The sequence below is a fragment of the Coenobita brevimanus genome, chromosome 53 (assembly GCF_032717465.1).
Source record: "Coenobita brevimanus isolate Jiangsu-jjx chromosome 53, ASM3271746v2, whole genome shotgun sequence".
In the NCBI taxonomy this organism is placed as follows: domain Eukaryota; kingdom Metazoa; phylum Arthropoda; class Malacostraca; order Decapoda; family Coenobitidae; genus Coenobita; species Coenobita brevimanus.
This window is the reverse complement of record NC_137006.1, coordinates 41,991,516-42,014,192: the sequence shown is the minus strand read 5'-3', so window position 1 is coordinate 42,014,192 and position 22,677 is coordinate 41,991,516. Positions and strand designations below refer to the sequence as shown.

The following is a 22,677-nucleotide window of genomic DNA, read 5'->3' as shown; positions in this document are numbered from 1 at the left end:
TGGCTCTATTGATCCGGATATTGGAGGGGTTACTGTACTATTATTTAACCCCTTAACCGAGAGGCGTCACTTTCGTGACGCTTGGGAGCAAGGGATCATACCGCGGGGCGTCACTTTTGTGATTCTGTGTTATTTTGAATTCACCCGGGCTTCCAAGTGGGGGCTTGTATCATCTATCAGTACTGCCAATGTCCAATACTAGTCAGCACTCCTAATCTCATCTGTACTCCCATCCATTGTTGACAATTTAGCCATTTCTCCCCATTCTTGACTCCCCTCCCTATCCCCCCTCCATTACCCTATCCTCTCGGCTGCCCGGCCGTGCTACGCTAAGTAAATCTTCCCTGGAATTTTTCACTGATTTCATCCATTGAAATAAGCCCTATGTCCTATTCTTATACCAAATAATATATACAAGAAAGAAATAAGGTAAGTGAGAGTGCCATACACCTGGAATTGGCTAATTATCACCTGACAACACTTCACGTGCACTCGTTCGCTAATTTTCGCTGTTTTTTTCCCCTTGAAATATGCCGTATAATCTATTTTCGTAATAAATATACATGTAAGGAGGGAAGGGAGAAGCCTAAGTGATATTTACATTCACCTGGAACTACCTAATTTATAATGTATTGTCTAGATTTCCTGCCAATCATATCAGTGCTAGACAAAGCTGTTTCAAGATATAACATTGGTAGCTCTGAATATATATCTCCTAAGTAGGCCTCTAATCTATTTTCGTAATAAATATACATGTAAGGAGGGAAGGGAGAAGCCTAAGTGATATTTACATTCACCTGGAACTACCAAATTTATAATGTATTGTCTAGATTTCCTGCCAATCATATCAGTGCTAGACTTATCTGTTTCAAGAAGTAATATTGGTAACTCTGAATAACCCCTAGCAGGCCTCCACGCTGGCCCTCCGTTATCAGTTCACTCTCATCTTCCGAAGCGAGAGTACGTATGTTTCTTCTTGCTGACTTCAAGGCCTTTTTTCACCCCCATGCAAATGGCCCTGTGACCTTTACCCCCTACTAAACCTCGTGTGGAAAGAGGTGAAGGGCTGACAATTGATAAAAGAGTGACTACGATCTTTCTATTGAGTAAAACAGTGCAAGTGGAATTGTAAATAATGTGTAAACAGCAAGTGAAAGTAATGAATGTAAATATACGTGAACAATGGAAAATAGTTTTATAAGTTATTTCAAGTGACAGTGCACAACACAGTGTAAATAAAATAGAAATGTAAATAACGTAAATAAAATAGAGAACGTAAATAGAAATGTAAAGGAGTAGTATTATAAGAATACGAGTATATACCCTAGGAGTAATGAAAGTGAAAGTTTCACTCTAGCATGTCTGAATGCTATGAGTTATGAGAGTGAAGATGAAAGTGACATTCACTCTCAATGCCAGTATACAGGACGAGAAAGTGAATGCTACGTATTTTACTGAAAGAAATTGAATCCCTACAGTGACAATAAACTAATACTACTGAAGGAAACTTATGGATAAAGACTGTAGATATATATAAGTGTTATATAGTAATAGAAATATAAAGTGTGAGGGGTTTTATGAATAATAAATGACAGACTACCAAGAGCGAACTAGTGCCAGTGCGACGATCAGACGAGCTCGTAATTTTCATTGCTTTCACAGTGTTTTTTTTTTTGAGTATGGATCCAAAACTACTTGAAAATTGTAGAATAGTGTTTATAGTGTTTGTATCTGGCTGTGGTAATCATATTACGGGTTGTCGGGAAGTGTAAAGTGGAGACTTCGTTACCCTACTTCAGAGGTCTCCACAAGTCCTATGGTAACCGACGAAGGCTCAACAATCATTCCAGGAGAAAGCTGAAGGTATGTGCCATAAGCATATGTAATTTTATTATTCTAGGACTAATAACTGATTTTTGGCAAATATTTTTTGAGAGTCTGTTGGAGCCCAAATAACCCCGCGGCACACGCAAGTCACTGGTAAACAAGCCCGCGGTGTAGGGGTTAACAAGAATTCCATATGGAGTTAATTTTTGTTAAAATTGCTGGTATGCAATAACTCCAGGCTTATCAAAGGTTAGAGTGGTTAATGAAACTTAAGAAATATGTAAATAACAGATAAACCAATACAATATGTCATATCAAGGTTTCCTGGTACTGTACTCCTCCAGAGTCCTGAATTGTACAAAGTTCCACTGGTGACTGATGGTGAGCAGCTGGTAGTCCTGTCCACCACACTCAAACGTTCTATTCCTGTTCAATTCAAGCCTTACGTACCATGTAATGGTTTTCACCACAGATTTTCATATTTTTAGCTGGATTATACAACTGATAACTTTTTATGTTCATCCTATTAGGCCTATTGTATAAGTAAAAAATATATACCTGGTAATATAAAGAAGAAATAAAGATACGCTAGGCAATGCACTTATTTTGGGAGAAAAAAAGTAAATAAAACTTTGTGAAATTATGCATGTAGTATTTTTTATATTTATGACATTTATGACAAAATTGTGTCAAAAACTGCTGATTTAAATTATGATTTAAATCACTGTTTTAAATCACTTTGAATTAAATCATGTGAACCCTGCTTAAGCTGTATCAAATCAAGGAAAAAGTCACTCACCTTAAAAGGGATAACTACCACAATCATATTTTGCATCAAACACTAGTAGAACAGTGTACAGTACATCCCCCAAGTACGCACCTACATGGGCAGCAGAGGATGTCACGTACTAGGAATACATAAACTTATGGGAAAAATTACATATGGGCGGCATCAGCCTTCATGGGCAACCCTTGAGACGCCTTTCAGACCTAAGTATTGTACTATACCAGGAAACTATCTAAGAAATATTACCTAAGATAAAGTAAACCAACAAGATTATGGCTTTACTAGGTAAATCAACAAGGATATGGCTTAACCAAACCAACACGAATATGGATGCTCACCTTTACTCGTTATCGCTTCTTGGGGGGGGGGGGAGATGCCGTGTACTCGGGGTAACCTCGGATTTGGGCCACTCTTCACTGCCCGTCTCGTTTGCAAGGAGTTCAATTCGTGTACCAATAAAAAATACACTAAAATAAAATAAAAATAGGTACTCACGTACAAGGGGGATCGCGTACTCGGAAACTGCGTACTGTGGGGATGTACTATATATATATATATATATATATATATATATATATATGTATATATATATATGTATATATATATATATATATATATATGTATATATATATATATATATATATATATATATTTTTTTTAAGCGAGGAAGAAGGAACCAAGGGCCATGAGCCTGCAATAACAGTTCCCTCCAAGAAAAAAACATAATACAATAGAGAGCCAAATTCAAGATCCATTAATTTCGAGATGCCTGGACACACTGCGTTTGAAAGACTGGAGATCATAGGCAGCAGGAAATACAGACAGAGGGAGACAGTTCCAGAGTTGACCTGTTTCATAAATGATGGACTGGGAGTAACGGTTAACTCTTGCATTAGAGAGTTGGACAGAAAAGGGATGAGAGTTTGCTGCTAGACGGGTGCTACGCACCCGTCGTAAAGGTGGAGGAATGCATGCAGACAGTTCAGCTGAGCAGTGACCATTAATGCAGCAATAGAAAAGAGATAAAGATGCAACACTGCGGTGAAGAGACAGGTTGAAGGGAGTCAGTAAGAGAAGGAGAGTTAATGAGACGAAAAGCCTTTGACTCCACCCTATTGAGAAGAGCTGTATGTGGGGAGCCTCCCCACACATGAGAGTTGTACTCCACACAGGGGCAGATAAAACTCCTGTATAGAGTCAACAATTGTGCAGGGGTAAAGAAAGAACGGAGTCAGCTTAGCACACCTAATCTCTTGGAAGCAGATTTTACAAGAGATGTAATATGATCTTTCCAAGATAAGTCCCGAGTAAATGAAACCCCTACTGGCTAAACCACAATATACCGGTACTGTAGGTTATTTGTGACCAGTCAAGAACGAAACTGCAATGCTGTACCATGAAAAACTGCTAAGCCTTTGGAACAAAGTTCCTGAATGTGTCATGTTATCATCATCCTAACCCAACTTCCCATATTCATAAGCGACAGGGGAAGGTTTTTAACCCTTTAACCGCGGGCATTGTTTTGCCCCGACTGTCCTCTCCCGCGGGGGTTTCGACCAAAATGTAAACAAACTTTAAACCTTTATAACTCTGCACAGAATAAATCTAGAGCGAAAAATAAGGTACCATTAGAAAGTACTAACCTTCGGCTTTGCAATGATGTAGGTTTCATGATTTCGTTGACTATCACTGGATGGGCAGTGCCATTAGAAGTGAGTGATCTAAAATCACTATTTTTCGCTCACACACCATTACCTTCGCTCACACACCATTACCAAATGCTAACCTCATTCTGATAATAATACTATAAACGTATATGAACACTGCACATACGATAAACACCCACTCTGTGTTCACTGAGGCAGGTAAAAGGCACTGTAATTACCCGCACTTCACTGCCACATCAGCGGTGTTGTAATCACTATTTTTCCCTCACACACCATTACCAAATGCCAACCTCATTCTGATAATAATACTACAAACATATATGAACACTGCACATACGATAAACACCCACTCTGTGTTCACTGAGGCGGGTAAAAGGCACTATAATTGCCCGCACTTCACTGCCATATCAGCGGTGTTGTAATCACTATTTTTCGCTCACACACCATTACCAAATGCCAACCTCATTCTGATAATAATACTATAAACATATATGAACACTGCACATACGATAAACACCCACTCTGTGTTCACTGAGGCAGGTAAAAGGCACCGTAATTGCCTGCACTTCACTATCACATCAGCAGTGTTGTCACTCACACAGCTGGACAGATACTGATGCGTGTTTGGTCCGGGTGGGGTGGGGGGCCCAGGGGATGGGAGGTGGGGCCCCAGGGGGGGGAGGAGGGAAGTGGGGGTTGGCTGGAGTGAAAGAACTTAATAGCTACTCTCCCTTGAAACAATTGGCGCACGGAAAAAACGCGGGGTATTCAAAATATTCACAAACTTCGAGAATGACACCCGCGGTTTGGTCCAGTTTGTGCAATGTCATTCTGGAATGACACCCGCGGTTAAAGGGTTAACAAGGCTCTTGGATCTGTAGGGACATTAATCGGAGGATAAGGGAAGCCCAAAATACATTCTCTTCCCAGCCTGTGTACAAAGAAAGAATGTGCTTGGGACAAAGTTCCGGATGACATGGGTATATCCTAGTCACACAATATTAATGTGTAAAATCAATCACACCCTGACCTGTTTTTCCCAGATCACAATAGGTAGCAAGTGTTAAAAAAAATGATAGTGAAGCTGTGAAGTTCTCACCAATAAAGTACTGCAGCTATTGCTGAAGGTGATACAAGTGTGGAAGACAACTCATCCAGTGTTGCTATTTTGTGTTGAACTATGCTTCAGTGCTGCTTTAACATTTTCATCTTCTATATCTGCAATCTGCCACCAATCCATCTTCCATATTTGGTTCCCTGTCTTGCCATTAATTTTCCACTTCCACATCCCAGGGCTCCACCAGGCTTCCTTATCCACTCTCAACATTTCCAATGTAGAAGCATCCACCATTCTGAAAGTAACACTGCAATGAGAACTGACACAACCAAATATATCATAAATACCATACTGTTAGAATAGCAGCTTAATTAATGTCACATGATGAAAGTAAATCACACCAAGCACTAAACTATCTCCATGTACAGTGCTGTACACTCACTCTTGATGAACTACAGTACATGTATATCTGATATTGCAGTACACTGCAAACACTGCAGCTAGCAAAATAATAAATAAATAAATAAATAAATAAATAAATAATCCATCCACGCATGCTTCCATCCATCATCTAAACCTGTGTTGCCCCATGAGAAGTGTAGAAGCCTGGGGCTAGGCAAGTTGTTCCTGACATTTACAATGAGAGTGACCAGCCTTACTCATCCCTGAGTGGCATTACATGAGCAATAAGCCCCAACCACCCCTTGGATATGAACTAACACCTTAATTACCTACTCAACCACCAGGTGCCACAGTTTGGTTATATGGTTACCACCCAGTGTAGTAAATGCCTTGCTGGTGTACAGGAAACCATTTGTCTTGCCACTCAGTGTAGAGTCACCCGTAGGCAGAAGGAAGAGGAAAGAATGAAGGAAGGACAACATAACAGGAAGGAAGGAAGGGAGAGAGGAAAGGATAGCCACCCAAGGGCTGCACTACATTGAGTGAGTGGATGGTGAGCTCCTCCATAAATAGTAATAATAATATCAATACATTAAACTTTACAAAGCAGCCTATCTGATACTCTGTCCCAGCCACCTCATTAGAGGACTGCCAAGAGGGGACACAATGATGACTGATACATCAAATTCCCTTTTTACAGTGCATCCTCCAGAGCTACTGCAGGACAACAGAATAGACTCATTGCAACCTACCAATATACTGGCTCTTCACTCTCAGGTTCCTATACCCTAGCGAGGATAAAATGGCACCACTGACTTTTTTCTTTTTCATTTCCCTCTCTGACTCCCTCAAACCTGCACCTCATATTATGGGCATTATGAATTTCTCATTCTGATAGGCATGTATTCTAAAGTTCCCAAACTGAAAACGAAAAAATAACGGAAAAAAGTGTTTTATGGTGTTTCTCCATATACAAAAACAGCAACTAGACAAAGCATTATGACTATTAGTAATAGGCTGAGGAATTTTGTGGCAATAAATTGGAAGAAAAGTAACTACCCGGTATGAAACCTTGTAGAAAGCACACACAACAAATCTTCAAAAGAGGTGACCAGTATTCTGTAGAAAGTCAGAGGTGCAATCTTCTATCTATCTATCTATTGCCAGACGCCTCAATCCCATTTGGGATGGCCACAAACAAATCACCTCCACGTCGCCCTGTCCCCCGCCATTTCACTGCCCTGCTCCCAACTCACACCCCCTTCTCTCATACACCTCTCCACCCCATCCCTCCATCTCATCCTCGGCCCCCCCCCTCCCTCTTCCCCCCTCCACCTCACTCACATACACTCTCTTCGTCAGTCTCTCACCCTCCATCCTCTCCACATGGCCAAACCACCTCAGTGTGTTCCTCATAACGCTTCCTATCACATCCACATCCACACCACAACACTCCTTTATATCCTCATTCGTCAGCCTGTCTCTCCATGTGACTCCACAGGCTCCTCTTAAATAACTCATTTCCACTGCTCTCACTCTTGACTTGTGTCCTTCCAACAACGTCCAAGCTTCACTTCCATACGTTAGAGTTGGTATCACAATACTGTCATGTAGTAACTTTTTCACTTCCATGCTCACTTCCCTGTTTCTTATCACTGTTTTCAAAGAACCAGCAACCTTTCTTCCCTGCTGTACCCTTTCAAGCACTTCACCCTCCAAACCTCCATCCTTACTCATCAGACTACCCAAGTACTTAAACATACTCACATTTTCCAATTCCTCACCATCCAACCTCGCTGTACATTCACTGACTTCACCTCTCTCAAAGACCATCACTTTACTCTTCCCTACATTCACCTTTAGATTCCGTTTCTTACACACTCTCCCAAACTCATCCACCCAGCCTTGCAGCTCCCCTTCGTCTTCACTCAACAACACAGTATCATCTGCAAACAACAGTACAGGGAGTTTCCAAACACTATCCTCTCTCACCAGGGCCACTCCAACATCCACTACCCTACCTTGTACCTCTTTTATTACCCCATCCATGTACAGATTGAACAACCATGGAGACATGACACATCCCTGTTTCAACCCAACCTTCAAAGAGAAAAATTCACTTAGTTCACCACCCACACGCACTGCAGCCTTAGCACCATCATACATACATACATACTCTTCACAGCATTCAACAACTTCCCATCTACTCCATATATTCTTAATACTTTCCACAATCCTTGTCTATCCACCCTGTCATATGCTTTCTCCAAATCCATGAAAGCTGCATACAACTTCTTTCCTTTCTCTAGAAACTTTTCCATTAAAGATCTAAGAATGAATATCTTATCTACAAAACCTCTTCCCTTCCTAAAGCCTCCCTGTTCTTCTCCAACTAATTTCTCTGTTCTTTCTCTAACTCTGTCAATAAGTATCCTACCATACACTTTTCCTATTATACTAAGAAGACAAATGCCCCTATGATTACCACACACTTCTTTTTCCCCTTTTCCTTTATACAAGGGAATAATTATACCTGACTTCCAATCCTCCAGGACTCTACCCTCTTCCCAGGCCAATCTGCACATCTTCCACATCCATTCTACTACTATCTCTCCCCCATGCTTCAGCATTTCACCACACACTCCATCAATTCCTGGGGCTTTCCCCAATTTAACTTTCTTCACTGCTTCCACAACTTCTATCCTACTGATATCTTCCTGTCTTCTCACCTCCCTCCTTCTCCCAGCCATTCCCCAGCCACTTATACTCGCATTACTTCCATCCTGTATGTTCAACAATTCCTTAAAGTGTTCTCTCTATCTGCTCACTTTTTCTCCCTTCTCCACTAGTAATCTACCATTTTTAGCTTCCACTCCCCTGCTAACCTCACTTCCACCCTGTCTTACTCTCTTCACCTCTTTCCAGAACATTTTCTTACAGTCTCTCCACTTTACACTCAAATTCCTTCCAAATTCCTCATCCACTCTCTTCTTACTCTCTCTTACTGATCTTTTCACCTCTCTCTTTCTTTCCACATATAACTCTCTCTTCCACCTCTCAACTTCTTCCACGCCCCTATTTCTCATCCATTCATTGTATGCTTTCTTCTTTTGTGCCACAGCCTGTCTCACCTCTTCAGTCCACCACGCTGTTCCTTGCACCCCCCTCCGTCTTCTCTTCCTCCCACACACCACATCACATGCTGCACATATTTCTTCTGTAAATATCCTGCACACACCTTCCACATCCCCCATCTGCTCCAATTCAAATTTGCCCAATTGTTCCTCCACTTCTCTCTTATACTCTGCCTTTTTCTCATCCTCTTGTAACCTTTCCACTCTCCTTGCAACTACTCCTTCCTCTCGTCTTTCCCTTCTTTTATTCCTCCATCTTACTTGGATCCTAATTCTGGCCACCACCAAGTAGTGGTCAGAAAGTCCACTCCCCCAACCTCTATAAACTCTTGCATCTATTACACATCTTCGCATCCTTTCATCCAAACACACATAATCAATCATTGCCTTCCTTTCATTCAGTTCACCACCCACCCTTCTCATCACTCGCCATGTATACCTGTGGATCATTTTATGCCTGAAGAGGGTATTGGCTATCACCAACCCCCTCCCAGCACAAATGTCCACTAACGCACTGCCATTCTCATCTAAAAAAAAAAAAAAAAAAAAAAAAAAAAAAAAAAAAAAAAAGTCAATCCCACATTAACAGTGAAATGCCAATACCAGGATGTTGGCTGATACTGCCACCCAATGTTCCACCAATACCAATACTCTGATACTAACCAATGGCTGATACCACAGGACCTGCAGCAGTGGTGTCCTCATTGTGGGTTCACCCCCCAGAGGCTGTCAAAGTGAAGGAGAAGGACAGCATGGGGGCCAAACCACTGCAAACCCCCCCAGCCCCTCATGGGACCTGAAAACTTGGGAGAGGCTGTGGCCTTCCTTAAGGACTCTGGGCTGTTTGACCAGACTGTCTAGGGAACAACTACTACCACAGGAAGTGTACAGACAAAATGGGGCACAAGGGTTTGAGAATAACTGCAGACAAAACAAAACTGATATCTGGGGCAGGTGGCAATACTGTCAAAGCAAAGTGGCCATGTGCACAGATGGCCACAAGGGAATCAGAAGTAATTCCATATTGTAAAGTACAGGTATACCCCGGCTTAACTATGCAATTGGTTAGGTAAAAACCCATTGTTAAGAGGGGTATCACATCTCAGGGTAGATTTAACATTTAAAGTACAGTAATAGGATGTGTTTTTCAGCTTGGGTTTCCCCCCCAACCATGGCCAAAACCCACCCAGATGAGCTCCAAAACAAGTTTAAAGTAAATCTAAATGGCCTAACAGCTGTAAAAGAAGCTAACCTAAGCTTAGCTCAACAAAACCAACAAATAAAATCTGAAAAATCATCAAATATGTCTGGAAAAAATCAAACTTACTAAACTGTACCCCCCCCCCCAAAAAAAAAAAAAAAAAAAAAAAAAAAAAGTTAAACCAGGGTTTGCCCATCGTTAGGTGGGGTAAGGTGGTATTTTTACCCCTATCATTAAGCCGGGCGTAGTACCTGAAATGAAACTTAACAAATTAATCACTGGTCTGACCGAGATTCGATTTCAGGCCCCCGCGCATCATACACGCACACATTACCACTAAGCCAAAGAGAGGATTCCCCCACTTTGCCTCCAAGCAATGTGGGCTTTTGTACACCTCACTACATGGAGTATTGCATCTAGGGGTATCGTATATCGAGGTATACCTGTATTTGCAGTACGTGGGTGCATACGAGATGTGGTATTAGAGATAAATTGCGATATGATGCTGATTTCGTCTGTGCAGTTTGTCGAGTATATACAGCATATGAAGACTGACCGGTGTGACAGGACTGATTTTGCTAGTGAGTCTGAGTGTGTAGATGAGTTTTGTTATTTGGGAAACAGGCTATGTGATGGAGGTGAGGCTGGGCTAGCTCAGTGGCTTCTGTGGCTAGAGTGAGGAATGGATGAAGAAAGTTCAGAAAGATGGTGCCTCTCCTTGACATCGAGAGGGCTCTCCCTCTGTGCTATGGGATCTTCACATGCGGCAAGTGTTGAGTGTAATGCTGTATGTTAGCGTGACTTGGGCAGTAAAGGAAGGATACTCGGTATTCAATGGCTTATATGTACAAAAATGGCACTGACTAGGTAGATGCGTAGTACATCCTTGAATGCGATGCCTAGGGAGGCTAGGTTTACGACTGATGAGTTGCGGGGAAGGATGGGATTGAAGTGTATTGATGTTGTGATCAGGAGTAGACTGAGATGGTATGGGCATGTGGAGAAGATGGGGGATGACAATTGGGTGGGCAAAGTGGAGCAAAATATGAACATCAGGGGTAGGGTTGCAAAAGGGACACCGAAAAAGACCTGGAACAAGGGTACGTTGTGTGACCTCAGGCATTGTGGGCTGCACAGGGAGGCTGCCTGAGATCAAGTGGCATGGAAAGCCACCATTAGGTACCAGGTAACCAAGGCTAACGCACGCAAGCATGCTGGAGCCTTTATAAATGATGTGAACAATACAGTAGGACTTGAATTAGAAGCAATTATGGTAATTATTCAGAACAATGTCTACGGGTTGGGTTAGGTTTGCTAGAATGATACAGTAATACAGACTGGATAAGGTTACATACCACTAGTTCCTCTCCATACAATACTGGATGATACCTAACCTATACACAGTACTGGATGATATTTAACCTAACCACAATACTGGATGATACCTAACACAATACTGGATGATACCTAACACAATACTGGATGATACCTAACCTAACCACAATAATGGATGATACCTAACCTAACCACAATATTAGAAGTTACCCAACGTACTGAGGCAGGCTTGCTTAGAATAATTACCTCAAAAATACAGAAAAGCAAAAAAACAGGGAACAAATGAAGTGAAAAAACATCAATGATTACCGGTGGGGGAAAAAAAAAAAAAAAAAAAAATTATCTGTAATTTCCACCATAATCATGAACAGATCAATACCAAACTGTTGTATTTAATTACTGAATAAGGCACATACATTTCAATCAGTATTGAAGGGATCTTTGGTAAATTACCTTGTACCATATTACTGAACTGAAAATATGACTAAAAAAAAAAAAAATCTCATACATTAAAATAAAGGAAAAATTTTCCCTCACCACCCTCCATATTACACCGGCATCACCATCCCAAAACCCTTGTCAAAATCCACTTCTCTTTTCCTTTCCCTCTCATTTCTCCATTCCTCCCTTTATCTGTACACAATCCTCATATCACTACAATTCACCTTATGTAACCAAAACATCAAACACACACTTACCATCGTGAATATTTGTGAGTTTCCCTTTTCTTAGTACCGCTACGGATGTCCCTATTTTGTAACGGAGACGACGCGACGTATGGACGGTCTTGAAGTTCTTGGGTACGGGACTAGGGACCTGTTACTAATTTATTTCTCCAAGTTGTATTTATTAAATTATTTAGTCAAACCGCCCATATATTACATCAAAATTTATTTAACTGGGTCAACGAGTATGCAGTTACAATGTACCCTCGCCTAGTAATAAACAATGGGACTGAATCTGCTCCAGGCCTCTACCTGTATGTTCCTGCTCACGGAGGAGAGTGGTTCCTGCTAGGGACAAAGAGATGATCGATGGATGAATGTACTGTACTATTTCCACGTCACCAACTTAAAGTATTTTATAAAACCTTGTATTATACTTGAAATACCCACCCGACGAAGCGACCCCGACTCCATCATCCCAGTAGGAGGACATGGGGAGGTGACACCCACCACAAGAGGAGGCCACAGGGAGGCTTACAGGTGTCCCGCGCTACACCGACTCATCTCCCCCGTGACCTTATGCCCCTCTTCTACGCAATCGGACCCACGGGAAGTGCATCGACCAGGTGCATTACCCTCTGACAGGAATAACGCTCGCCAGAATCAGGGTGGGACTTGCCCTACAACAGTCCCAAGCAGGCCCTCGGTAGCAGTGTTCACTGGACCTGCCTTCACAAGAGGAAGAGTGACCTTAGGTGCTCGCAGGCCTACTTTACCCCAGGGGAGCAGCAGCACAGTAGTATCCACCGGATCTACTGCAGAAGTGTTCACCGGATCTCCTCCTGCCACCCACCTTCGAGAGCAGGCATCTCGGACCGTCAGCCAGATGACCTTTGCCTGCAGTCCCCATGAGGGTGGCGGGCCCGTGGCAGTGACCACCGGATCTGCCAGTGGGGGAGAGACCACCGGTTGTCCCCCAGCTGCACTTTTCCCCTGACAACAGGAGGGCGGTAGAGTCCACCAGACCTGCTGCAGAAGCCAGAAACTCCGCCGGGCTTCCCCCATCCTACTGCCCCCAGGATGAGTGGTCCCCCGGACCTGTCAGCCAGGAGACGTGTCCCCCGGATCTCCTTCGACCACTACCCCGGGAGGGAGCCTGGGTAGCATCCCCTGGATCTACCAGGCAGAAGGAGTGTCCCCTGGACCTCCTTCCTCTGCCCCGGAGTGGAGCTCCAGTAGGGTCCACCAGGCTGAGGGACAGGCCACCGGTCGTCCTTCCTCCACTACCCCGGAGGCTCCCTACGAGGGTGCAGTCTCTGGCTCAGTCCGTCCCTCCAGAGGCCGAGCGAGACGCCCCTCATGCTCCCCCTCTTCTACAAAGGGCGTAGACTGCTCCCCAGCAGGGCCCCCATCGGAGAGTACCTTGAGCAGACCCATTGTGAGCCTAGGTGTTCTGCGGCCCAGCCCCTGACGTCCCCAGCAGCTGACGGACTTCCCCAGGGCGTGTGGCCGCACCCAACCCCTGACGACCTCTCCCTCCTGGTGAGACTGCAGCCTTTGGAACTCAAGGGGCGCCACGCAGCCAACCACATGCCCAGACCAGCCAGGACCTGCCCCCAGGACTCCCACCACGGCCAAGGGCAGGCACCGTGCAGTGTGCCTCTTAGCCCTGTTCGGCCCCAGTCGAGAGGGCCACCACACTCCAAAGGCCCCCATCAGGAAAGGGCCGCCCATCACACCACCCTCCAGCTTACTCCAGACACCTGAACATGCTTCCTGAGACCTGTGCCCCTATCGGGAGCACACCCCTGACGGCCCTTCTCCTACACCGGGCCGTCACCTGTGTTTGCCTGCAACCTAGCCCTCTGTGCGCCCCGGCGCCCACCAGTGGCCCCACCAACACTGTGTAACACTTGTATCCAATCCCTAGTGCTGTAGACCCTGTGTGAGCCCCTCATCCCCTTATGCAGAGGGTCGTGCCCCTTTAACGTGTCATCGACCCCGGGCGTATACCAATCCTGTGCAATATTCATACTCTGCCCCTGTGTAGTGTTCTCTACCCCCTTACATTGTCCCTGTTTTTGGTCCATTGTGTATTATCCGACACCTCCGTATAACACCATACCCTGTGTGTAATATCCATACCCCTGTGTAATGTTTGTGACCCCTACATATTATACTTGATCTGTGTAATATCTCGCCCGTCCCCTTGTTCCCCATTTGTTATATCACGACCCCTGTGTCATATTTGTGGTAACCTACAGTGTCTTGGTCTTATGGGATATGGGATATGTCTCCCTTGATATATGCATATACTGTAGACTCGTGCAGCGTACCTTGTGACTAGTGTTGTGCCATATACCACACTTGTGTCGTATATGGTGTTGTGTGCTATACCTCGTTTGTGATATATATATATATATATATATATAGTGTTGTGTCATATGCCATACTTGAACCACATATAGTTTTGTTCATGTACTAACTGTGTAAAGTCCACTGTATATGTTTCTAAGGTAATACACGTGTGAATCTGGTTAGCCCGCATTTGAGCCCTATCCCTTGTTCACATGCTCTAGCCCGGTCCAGAACAAAAGAACCCAAGTCCATGCCTGTATCTGAGTCCAAGGATTTGGACCCAGAATACGCTGCATAACACTACTGTATAGTATTTTGACGAAGTTACACGTGGAATAAATGGTAAATGCCATAGCCTATTACCCCCTTTTAGGTGTAAAGGCCCGAGGCATGGCTACCGTAGCCTACGGGAAGATGACCAGTCTACTACATACACACACACACACACACACTTAGACCTGTCCTTGTGCTAAAGAAGACAATGACTATCGGACTACTGTACTCATGGATAGTGTGTTTGTCTTCAGTGCCAATGTGTGACTGCAGACCAATCTAGTTGGTATGTTAAGTCCGGATTTGCTGGGAGAACTCTGATTTGGTTGTGCCTCCTGTGTCTACACTCTTCTCTGGCCTGCTTCTGAGCTTCTTCGAGATGAATGGTTCCATCTTTGCCGAAGGCTCTCCATTGTTCTCTGTCCAAGGCATTGGTTTCAAGATCTTTCGGTATGATGTTACATTTCTTTAGAGTTGTCTTTATAGGCTATGATCTTTTATATCCCACCTAGCTTCGTCCCCCTGGCTTGTGGCATGCTGCAGAGATCACTATGGTCATACAGAACCCGGCAGAGAAGGTCAGGCTATGTGGAACACGTGTCATCTCAGCTGTTGCTTTTTAGCCGGCATGGTTTCTGTGCTGGTTGACTTCACCTACTGGAGAATTTGTGAGTGTGGGACTTTATCCTCCCACGTGGGCCCTAGGATGCGCTGTAGCCTAAGCATCGGATGTGAAACGACCCAAGCTGTTTGATGTAACACTGCTTGGTATTCCAGGAATCAGCACCGTATAAGAAAGGATAGAGACATACAGCCGAATATACTGATACCTACATCTCGATTCAGGAGTTAGTGCTTTCAAGGACTCTGGATCCGACACGTCCAGAAGAGGCTAGGGTATGACTGATTTGTGCAAGGACTTCTGCATCAGTGTTATGTTTGTGTGATCACAGTTCTACCGTAGGTAGAATTCTCCAGATTTAATCCTGTTATAATTAAAATACCCGCCGCCGCCGGACCACCCACCCCACCACCCCCCAGCCCACCACCAAGCCACTACCACACTGCCACCCCAGGAGGACACCACGGCAGGGCTATTGACCCGGAACAAGAGGGTCACCGGGACACCCCTGTCCTGAGTCCCTCTTCCCCGCAACTGTCCCAACACCAAGTAAGCAGGAAGAGGCAACGGCCCTGCGAGCGGGGCAGCCTTCACCAGGTTCGGGGTGGGACTGATCCAGAGTCAGTCCCAGGCAACACCGCGGTACGGCCACCGTACGTACAGGGGAAGGAGCGGTCACTGTTTGCCCTTCAGTTGTTTTCCCCTGTGACACCGCCATCACGGCCACCGTACGTGATGGGGGAGGGAGTGGCCACCATATGCCCTTCAGTTACTTCCCGGCAGGTAGGCAGGCCCATGGCTACGGCCGCAGTGTGTGAAAGGGTAAGTAGACCCTCGGCTACGGCCTCAGCACACACCGGAGAGGGCGCTGCCCCCTTGCACCCCTCTCCTGCCTTTTCCTCCTTCGGGAGCAGCACCGCCAGCACTGTCTTAGTACGTGCGGGGGAAGGAGCAGCCACTGTACGCCCTTCAGCTGCGAGCCCTAGGAGTCATGAAACTGCGTTCACGGCCACCGTACGTGACGGGGAGGGAGTGGCCACCGTGTGCCCCTCATTCGTGATTTCGAAGGCCCTCCCGAAGCAGGTCCCTTGCATGGCCGACCCCTTTCCTCTCGGCTGTGTGGGACGCCCTTTGTCTCCCAACAGGAGCGGTTCCCTGGAGGTGCTGTCGGAGTGGTGGCGTGGCCCAGTCCAAGCCCTACCACCTACCCCTGGGAGGTCCCTGTCCCTGACGGACACCCGACGGAGGCGGGGCCGCAGTGCACCCCTGATGGCGCTTTCTCCTGTCAGCGGCCGCAGTCCCCGGACTCCCAGGTCTGGCCAGCAGCCCCCAGGCCCAGACAACCTGGGCTCTCTCTCCTCGGAGCCAGAGGCGCCAGGCCCGCCTCCTGCAGCTGTTTGGCCCTAGTCCCGAGGGCCACCTCTCAGGTCGAGGCCCCCAGACCGGAGGGCTTCCCTGCACACCACCGACGAGGCCCCAGTGCGAGGGCCGCCTCTCAGGTCAAGGCCCCCAGACAGGAGGGCCTCCCTGCACCCCAACGATGACTACGACCCAGGCAGTGACGCCCCTGCGGGCAGTGCATTGCCCCCTGCAGGAGGGCTCCCCGGTAGGGCCCCTCTCTAATGCCCCAGACACGCAACTGGTGATGCCCAGGAAAAATATGGGTACACAGCGACTCTAATAACGCTAGTGCCATGAACAGTCAAGATAGAAGTGCACAGTGATAAGTGACAGAGTAAAGGCCCAAGTAATATATAAGTGACTAAAGTTACCCACAGTGTATAGTGACCCGGTACTCGGCAGAGCAGAAAAGATCAATAACTGTATATGGGAGGACTTGTAGAAATCGTGGGTTGAGATCAGAGGTGTGCGGGAATCATCAGAAACTTGTGAACTAGTGCTACTGCGACTAAGTGACTTCCGCGAGTGTCGCGACCTGCGCCCTACCCACTTATGGTAATATTCATTCCCCCAACTCTTGGTCACGTCCTCTCCTAGTGTATCGAACTTAATATATAAAATGCCATCTCTGCTTAGAAACAGTATACGGGTATTATAATATTAAAACCAAATATTCATGTATAAGTGAAGAGTGACATATTGTGAGTGTGACTATAATCATTTGTATTAACCCGCCCCGTCCCGTCGACGTATGGGTACGTTGCAATGATTTGCATTTGCCAGTTCCGGCGACGTACCGGTACGTCGTGCAATTGCAAGGTCCCTAATTTGCACAATTTTCAATTTTCGCGCGTGATTTTTCGTACATATACACGGGACACCTTCCTCTATTCCTCTACAAGATGCCAAGCAGGGACAATGCCTTACACCGCATAACCTCCCCCCTCCCCCCCTCATGCCATTGTCTCGGCAATTCACCTGTTACCAGTGACCTGGTCAGTAAAGATATTCAGGGCCAGAGTGATTCCCCAATCGATGACAATGTGGAGGACAAAGTTTACATAGCATTAGAAGAAGAAACAGTCAGAAATAATGATCAGGTAATGTGGCAAAAAAAGGTCAGGTATGGTGATTAGTTAGTGAGTGAAACAGTGCTTATAATGCCTATATTACTGCTTGAAAACTAATATACTCTCATACTACATACAAATTCGTACCAAGTAAATAAATAAATACCGTTTATGAGTTGTGTGAAATAGTTACCCTCCCACAGAACTCGTTTTCTTTGGTGCCAGCATGTTAGAAAACCCAGTCAGGTAAGGAGGAACTCCTACCTGGACTGAGTATTTTAAACCTCAGGTGAGCGATTTCTCTATGAATTTTCGATGTTTCTCACCAAAAGCGAAGGTTTTAGCCAAAAAAAATTCGAAAATACCTCAGGATTGGGGGATGTCGGAGGTGCGGAAAACCTCGGGACGTGACGGGTTAAACGTTAACTCTGTGTTTCCTGTCTCCACACATATCCAATATCTCTTTGTGTATATTGTAACGGTGTAAGAATTAAGACAATAGATGTGTTAAGGTGTACTGCCTGGTTTTTATGTCCTGTTCCTTTGTGGATGCTTTACTTCCGGTCCGGAAAGAGGACCTCGCTCAGTCGCTGGTGTTTTTAGGACGAGAGGTCGGACTAAAAACACCCGGCATAACAATAATGACATATCTGGAGCCCCATTGCATGGTATGTGTTGGAGACGAAGGCAAAACTGTTGCAGGGATTCTGGAGCATGTGCAATGACAGAAGTCATCAACATACAGGAAATGACTGGAAGTCAGCTTCTCTCTCGATTACCATCACTTTACTCTTTTCTATATTTACTCTCAAGGCACATTTTCACAGACATCAGCAAAACTCCACACTAGTTAACCAAGTTCTTGTCCGGTATTTGCAAGTAGCACTGCATCATCAGCATACAACAAATTTGAGATATTCCATCCATCACCATTCATTACCAACGTCATCCCTCTCTCTGTTACTAGTGTATTTACTTCTCTCGTCACCCTATCCATATATATATATTGAACAACCATGGGGGCATCACACAACCTTGTCTCTCGCCCACATTCATTGAGAACCATTCACTTCGATGTCCATTTACCCTTACACATGCCTCCCTGCCGTCATAAAAACTCTTGACGGCACCTAGCAGCCTACCATCTACACCCTTCATGCGCAAAACTTCCACAATTCCTCTCTGTCTACTTTGTCGTGTGCTTTTTCCAGATCCATAAATGCCATAAACACCTTACAGCCCTGCTCACAAACCTTCTCTACTATCTGTCTCTGCAAATATTTGATCAACACATCCTCTGCCACTCCTAAAGCCACCTTGTTCATCACTCACTAAAACTTCTGATATCTCTTACTTTATTACAATTCTTCCATATCCCTTCCCTACAACACTCAATAAACTTATGCCACGATAATTCATGCACTCATTTCGCTCACCTTTGGTACAGGGGTACAACCTTTTCCCACTCCGCTGCGACAGTACGTTTCACTCATCCATGTCTCACCGGTACATATCTCCAACGAGCACCTCATTCCGCTGCTTTCCCATTTTTCAGCCGCTTCACAGCGTTCTCCACGGTCCTGTGCGAGTGTCTCTGCACACCCCCACTTATATTATCCACACAAACACACTTTCATATTTCATTCCGCTCTCAACAATAATATTTCAATCAGTCTTGAACTGAACAATATAATTCGAAGGTAGCCAGTGTTAAATCTTCAACTTCACTCATCCATCCTGTGCAGGTACTAAAGTAGTAGTATTTATCATTGATGATGATACTATAAAAATAATGAATACCCGTATAATAATTTACAACAAAAACGAATTTGCAGATTTTGCATTGTTATCCCGTATAAAATATTGCTCCGTTACCATACGTCACGAAAACAAACAACGACCAATCACAGCCTCACAGGGAACAGCGCGGGGTATCACGAATTTGAGGTATGTGGGGTTTCATTTGTTTGAGTAAGTATTGCATTATTCATGGCAATACAAGCTTTAACTTTCTTGTTTAGATACAAGTATGCTACATTTGATATTCTCAAGTGGTGCCATGAAAATTTGTGTATTCTGATTAGAATATTGTTGATGTTAGTCTTACATTAATTTGGTCAGTTGCATTTCCATTGGTTTCTTTAGTATACTGAAGTATTTTAACATTTCTTACCCCTCAGGGACGTAAGAAATCACAGCTACACAATTGTAGTTGTTGCTAGATTATTATTATAATTTTCTTGGCTTAATACTGGAGTGATTCATTCCGGGGACTAATTATTTACGAGTGATTACTTTCCAGATTTACTGTTGGAATAAAATGCAGAAAGGAACCTTTATTTGGTAAACATGTGCATTATTTAAGGCAGTAGAAACACCTTACCAAATCAGTCCTTTTTCCTGATTGTCTGATATTATTCTGAACATTTCTGGGATGGTAAATAAATGTCACGCAAAATTTGTTTCCCATTGTTTTTAGCTACGTCCTGCTGTGTCAACTCATTTGGCTGGTCAGCTGTAATGGAGGAAGGACTGTCCTAGCCTTTGTGTGTAATTAAATCTAACCTAGCTTACCTGTACCAGTTGGGAAACAAACTCCACCTTTCAGTACGTCGATTAAAATTTCCATTACGCTGTAAACAAACAGTCGTAGGTACTGCTTAAGGAACGTGATGATAACAGCAGGAAATTTTTCAGCAGGGAAAGTAACTTACCACCCTGAAAAAATAGAAAAATACAGAAAACAAACTGGAGGAATATAAATGCAATTGGTGAGGTGCTTCTGTTGCCTCAAATAAAGCATGTGTACTCTTTGTTTTTTATAGATTATCATGTATAGTGGGCATTGTAGAAATGTTTGTTTTTAAAAATATTGGTAAATAGGAGGTTCCATTACTGTATAGTACAGTACTTCATACTGTGTGTACCGGGTATGTTATATATATTACAGAATATGAAGTGTTTTGATCACCAACTGCTATTTGGCTAACGTGCATAATGTTTTAGTTGATATGTCCTCTGTGAAGTATGTAAAGATTTGCTTTATGATCGCACCTACTTTTGGCATCCCATGGTTGTGTGACAGTTGCAAAACATGCCATGATCAGTGAATGTTCTTAACGCACAATACTATTTTGGTGCAAATTTTACCTAATGCACACTTTAGTTTGCACATTGTGGGATAGCTTATAATTATTAGGAGGTTTGAGGGACAAAGCCTTCCTTAGGTTCCAACAACACCAGGTGGCTTCCAGTGTTAGCTACAGTATTTATGGCTTTTAAATTTCATACATTTGAGTTTCTTTGGTGTTGATGTTATGTCCAGTCGGTGGGATTGGCAGTAAACATGCTGTCAGGGGTGTTCAGGTGGCTTTCAGTAATAACGCTAAGGAAGTGGGATGAAGAGATTTAAGAGAGCAGTGGAGTAAAAGAGGAAGATGTGGCTAGAGTGGTTACAGGACAGGGGTTCAATTGAAATAGCTGAATATATTGAGAGCCAGAAGCAAGTAAAGAGATTAGTGAAGAGGAAAAAGGAGGAGGTAGATGATGATCAAGGAAGAAAAATGAATAAGAACATTTTGAAAGCTTGATGAATGGGAATAGAGACAGCAAAGCCACTGTAAACACGATTGGTTTTGGGAGTGTGCAGAAAAGGAAAGCAGGGCCAGGAAATGTGACACCCTCACAGGTGAAGAATGCTGTGAAGCGGCTGAAAAATGGGAAAACATCTGGGGATGGTGAGGTGTATGCAGAGATGATTAAGTGTAGTGGAAAGAGCGGAATGAAGTGCATGTTGGAGATATGTAGAAGGCTTGGAGTTGGATGAGTGAAACTGTGTCAGCAAAGTGGAAAAAGGCTGTGATTGTATGCCCGTACAAAAATAAAGGTGAGTGAAATGAGTGCAAAAATCATCGTGGCATAAATTTATTGAGTGTTATAGGGAAGGCACATAGAAGAATTATTATAGAGAAAGTAAGAGAGATACTAGAAGTCCTAGTGAGTGATGAATAGGGTGGCTTTAGGAGTGGCAGAGGATGTGTGGATCAAATATTTGCAGTGAGACAGATAGTGGAGAGGGCCTGTGAGATGGACTGTCAGGTGTTTATGGCATTTATGGATCTGGAAAAGGCCTATGACAAACCAGACAGAGAAGGATTGTAGAAAGTTTTGTGCATGTACTGTGTAGATGGTAAGCTGCTAGGTGCCGTCAAGAGTTTTTATGATGGTAGTGAGGCATGTGTGTAAATGGGCATCTAAGTGAATGGTTCATAATCATTGTGGGCATGCAACAGGGTTGTGTGATGTCCCTGTGGGTGTTAAATATATATATGGATGGGGTGATGAGAGAAGTAAAAACACGAGTAATGGAGAGAGGGATGGTGTTGGTAATGAATGGTAATGGGTGGAATACACTCTCTCAGATTTGCTGTATGCTGATAATGCAGTGCTACTTGCGAATACGAGACAAGAATTTGGTAGACTAATGCAGACTTTTGTCGATGACTGTGAGCATCGTTCCTTGAGAGTAAATGTAGAAAAGAGTAAAGTGATGGTATTTGGGAGAGAAGATGACTCCCAGTATGATGTTACAGTGAATGGAGAGAGACTGGAATTGGTGAGAGAGTTCAAATACCTGGGTACAGTGATAGAAAAGAGAGGAAAATGTGCAGATGAAGTGGAGAGTAGAGTGACACAAGGAAGGAAAGTAGCTGGTGCTATGAAGGCCTTGATAAGAAACAGAGGCTTGAGTGTTGCAGCTGTGAGGCTTACATGAAAGAGTGTTAGTACCAACTTTAACATGTGGGTGTGAAACGATGGTATGGCATAAAAATGAAAAATCAAGAGTGAGAGCAGTGGAGATGGGACTGCTGAGGATTG

The 22,677-nt window shown here is 44.2% G+C and overlaps 1 protein-coding gene across 2 annotated transcripts in view; it reads right to left on the bottom strand.

Moving 5' to 3' along the window:
- LOC145400670 (putative protein MSS51 homolog, mitochondrial) overlaps window positions 1–22,677 on the bottom strand; it is a 498,420-nt gene that overhangs the window by 70,945 nt on the left and 404,798 nt on the right. The window lies entirely within an intron of this gene.